Below are 4,848 nucleotides of genomic sequence, written 5' to 3'. Positions count from 1 at the left end.
CACCCTCAGGTTTGATGATTCCTGCTATTTAGGGCACTGCATATATTCTTATCTTGTCTTTGGGTCACACTAAGTTTCTAGAGTTTTCAGAGCTGCTATTTCTGTATCAGTACTGAAAACTAGAAGTATCATCTCCTATGTGTTACATATGATTCAACACACAAGAGGTAACTGGAATCCCAAAAAGTTAAAGAAAATATCTCATTAAGGCTCTGGACATAAAATATAGGCTATATTTTCCTGTTAAAATAATTGGAGAGAACACAATTATATACATCAGGGCTCTTTTAAGGTGAAGTTTCCTTGGCATGTGCATTATCACATATATTCTCTTAGAAAGCTGGGGATAAAGAACAAATTTAACTTACAAAATGATGGCAAATGATATTCAGATGTCTTAAACATCCTTAAATACATTACTGTAGTTGATGACTACATCTACTATTACGTAATCAAAAGAGTCAAGATTTTTTATACCATTATGGCAGAGATCAGTAAACTATGATTCATGAGCCAAATTTTGATTGCCACCTATTTTTGCAAATAAAGTTTTGTTAGAACATGGCCATAATCATTTGTTTTCATATTGTCTGTGGTGCGTTTGCATTGCAATGACAGAGTTGAGTAACTGTCACAGAGACCATATGTCTTCGAAAGCCAAGCTATCTAGACTTTTACAAAGTTTGCTGAATCCTGCCTTATGGCAAAGAGAACATATAGGATCCAAACTATGTAAATGTGTCCAACTATGACCTGTTAAAATGACTTTTTTTCTGTTAACTATCTGAGACATAAAAGAGCTCAGTGTGTTTATTAAAAACAATATGAGACATTTTTTGTTCTAGATAATTGACTTACTACAATTCTTCTACCTGATTTAAACATTTCCCAAGACACGAAATACAATTAAACAAACAGATCTCAACTCGGAAACAGAACTGAATCCTTGATCATTCAGAGAATGTTTCACAGTCATCATGATAAAGGTAGATTCTCATCATCCTGCTCACTCTTGGAAGGAACTAGCAGTATGATGCAGGTGAACAGTGCAGAACGACCTTGGTTACACCAAAATAACCTTTGAAAGTGGTTCATCTAGAGTGCAGAATTGTGGCCCTGTTAATATTTCCCTCAGTAGAGTTTAACTATGTTGTTATTTCCCTCTCTTTCTCATATGACTAAGTTCTTGAAGAAGAGGGACTATATTTTGTTTTGGTTTTATTCTCAGTTGCCTCAACACCTAGTACAATGTCTGACACTTAGTAGATTCACAGTTAATGTTCATTGAACTGAACTGAATAAGTAGCGATTTCCAAATATATATGACACTACTCATTGACTATGGTTACAGGCATTCTGAATCACTTATCCCTTGCCAGCTTACACTTCAGAGGCTGAAAAATCTCACTACTGCTTTATCAACATCTCCTGCAGCTAGAGAGGGCCAGATGACAGTTTAGTTAATGATACATAGGCAGTTATTGATTATGGAGTTTCTGGAAGTCTCCTGTTTCTGATAACAGGGACAGACACAAACGGCAGTGTCTCTTTCCATCTTTTTCTTGCCTTAAACATGGAAGCGATGCCTGGTGCTAGGAAAACTAATTTGTGAATATAAGACAATTAGCTAATATATTGTGAATAGTGGAGTAGAAAGGTAAACAGAGTTTGGGTGTTTATAAGGAGTCCCTGCTCTAACCCCAGACTGTTTATATCCAGATTTCTTGTTTCATTAGAAATGTAAATCCCTATTTGTTTAAGCCTTTGTTAGTTTGAATATCTGTTACTTCTGGCTAAAAATATACCTAATTGCCTCAACAATATTTGCGGAAAGAACATCAACCTGGAGATCAATTAAAATAACAATTCTCACGAACTATTCCTATAAGAAATCTTGGGGCTGGGCATGGTGGCTCATGTCTGTAATCCCAACACTTTGGGAGGCCAAGGCGGGTGGATCACCTGAGGTCAGGAGTTTGGGACCAGCCTGGCCAACATAATGAAACCCCATCTCTACTAAAAATACAAAAATTAACCAGGCATGGTGACAAGCACCTGTAATCCCAGCTACTTGGGAGGTTGAGGCAGGAGAATCAATTGAACCCGGGAGGCAGAGGTTGCAGTGAGTCAAGATCGCGCCATTGCACTCCAACCTGGGTGACAAGAGTGAAACTTCGTCATTAACTAGAAAAGCCTCATTCTAGAAGGGCATCTTTGCAGGAAGATAGTGGAGAAGAGAAATTAAATTGTTAATCATCTACTACATTCCAGGGACTCTGCTTAGTCTTTTGTATCTCTAATGTCATTAAATCCACGCAATGATACTCTTAGTTGGTATCATTAAGACACAGATGATACGATGTGTTAAGAGAGGTTAAGAACTTTGTTTAAAAGGCATAAATTAGGAAGCAACAAAGGTGCAATTCAGAGCAAGTTCTTTATAACTCTAGAATCTATATTGATTCTAAAATACTGTACTACTTTTTAAAGAAATGAACTTTGGCTAATTTTTAGACTGTCCATGAACTACTAAAGAAGCAAACTCAAATAAAACATTCCCTGGAAAGAAAAATAAATCCCCTCTCCAAAAATCAGATATGGGCTTTTCAATCCAAGGCACTCAAACTTCCACCTCTCAGATTTGACTGTTATTATTAAATAAAGGCATCTTCAATTTTTTTTTTCCAATAGGACTCTCAAAACCCAGTGAGTCACCAAGACTTGATGTACAATATAGAATTCAGAAGCTAGAAAGTCATATATATATATATATATATGTCTCTTTGTCATACACTGAGAGAGTGAAACCATAAGCTGCACATTCTCATTCAGGAATGATGCTACTGTGTACTCAATTGTGTCCCTCCTAAATTTATATGCTGAAGCCCTAACTCCTATTGTGATGGTATTTGGAGATAGGGCCTTTGGGTGGTAATTAGGTTTAGTTGAGGTCATAAGGGTGGGAACCCATGATGGGATTAGTGCCATTATAAAAAGAGACACCGGAGAGCTTACTCTCTTACTCTCCTTACCAACTGAAGACAGAGAGAGAAAGGGGCCATCTATAAGACAGGATGACAGCCCTCACAGGGGTTCAGTGGTGCTGGCAGTCTGATCTGCTACCTCTAACCTCCAGAACTGTAAGCAAATAAACTGTTGTTTAAGCCAGATAGACTATGGTATTTTGTTATGGCAGCCTGAAATGATTCAGAAAGATTTTCTGCAGGACTAACAAGTATATCTTTTGTACTTCCCTTTTTTAGTCAACAGAACAGATGAAGAGAACTCAGAATTACAAAATTTGTTTCCAACTCCACTACACCCATTTTGGGAAGACCTGTTTTGAATCCACGTTTCCAAGGATGATTTAGTAAAAGACAGCAAAGTGAACAAAGCCCTGAGGAAATATTGACAAGTACAACCTTTCCCCAGAAGCAATACACATTTTCCTGGTGCCTGTTTATTGTCACCTTTATCTCCTTACTTGGGCTTGTCAGCAGGCGGTGAACCAGGATTTATCTTGCTGAGGCTCAAAGCTTTAGCGGTGTTGCCATTTGCCAGCAGTTCTGGGTTCCCCTCAGCAAAAACAGTGGAAAGCACTTTTAATTGTGGAATATATTATGTTTAACTTCCACTAAAAAAAAGACGGTGAAGGAAAAAAAAAATTAAAGTGTTTTTATTTTGTAAATCAAAACCTAGTATTTATTTTGGAAAGATAGATAGTTATTTTTTTGTCATGTTTGCTCTATTCCCTTTAGGCTTCTAAAGGAAAAAACAAAAAATAGCTTAACTGAAATTTAAAAAGGATGATAAAACATTTTTAAGCCTTCAAAAGGATAATATTGGATACTTGCAATTGCTAGCAATATTTGGAGTTAAGGGATAATGTTTAAAACTCAACTGAACTTTCTTTACAGTGGTGAGGATTTCTAAGAGTGAGATTCTAGGCCCTAGAACATTACCTTGGTTAGATAGACACCATCGTCACCTACACTTTACAAACAGAAAAAGTGAAGCTGAAGAAATTTGTGTTACTTGGGCCTGGTCACATTCCTAGCACCTGATGTGTTCAGGCTACAACCAAAGACCTTGGGTTCCAATTCTAATGTTCCTTTCAATGTACTACATTGTCTAGTAATAGTGACTTTGCTGGTGGTCATAGAGGTAAGAATAATGACAAGCATGTTTTGAGCACTTACACAATCAACAGGGTCTCTATTAGACTGTAGGAGTAAAAACAAGAAATGAAGACTGTTCTGTTCAAGCAGATCCAAGTACATATTTAGTAAAAATGAAAGAGCATGACTATGGTTCAGTCCAGTACTATTTTTGAGCATCTAATCTGGCAAAGCTGATTTACTCTTGGAGTTGCTTATATAGAACGGAAACATGTCAGGATCAGAGAGAGTCCTAGGGGTTATCTTTCTCAAATACTCACCCAGTACCTGCATGCCCTTCATCAAGTATTCAACCTCGCTTCCATCTGAAAATGTTAGGTGCAAATAACTCCCTCTTTGTTCAAGAAGCGGGATTTAATCTCTGGCAAACTCTGCCTGAAATAATTTTTTTATTAGTGTGCGTTCCACAGTCAGATTGTCTAAAATGAAATACTAGGCCCGTCAATTACTTATTGTGTGGCTTGGGGCAAAATTACTTGACCTGTTTATTCCTCAGTTTTCTCACAGGCAAAATAGAGATGATAATAATATTTCATTTATAGTATTGTTTTGTTGATTAAATTATTAAATGTATGAATAGCATTTAGAACACTGTGCATTATATAGTAAGTGTGCATCATGGCACTTACACACACACACACACACACACACACACACACACACACACACA

This window comes from Mandrillus leucophaeus, unplaced genomic scaffold (genome assembly GCF_000951045.1).
Source record: "Mandrillus leucophaeus isolate KB7577 unplaced genomic scaffold, Mleu.le_1.0 Scaffold589, whole genome shotgun sequence".
Taxonomy (NCBI): domain Eukaryota; kingdom Metazoa; phylum Chordata; class Mammalia; order Primates; family Cercopithecidae; genus Mandrillus; species Mandrillus leucophaeus.
This window is presented reverse-complemented; position numbering follows the sequence as displayed.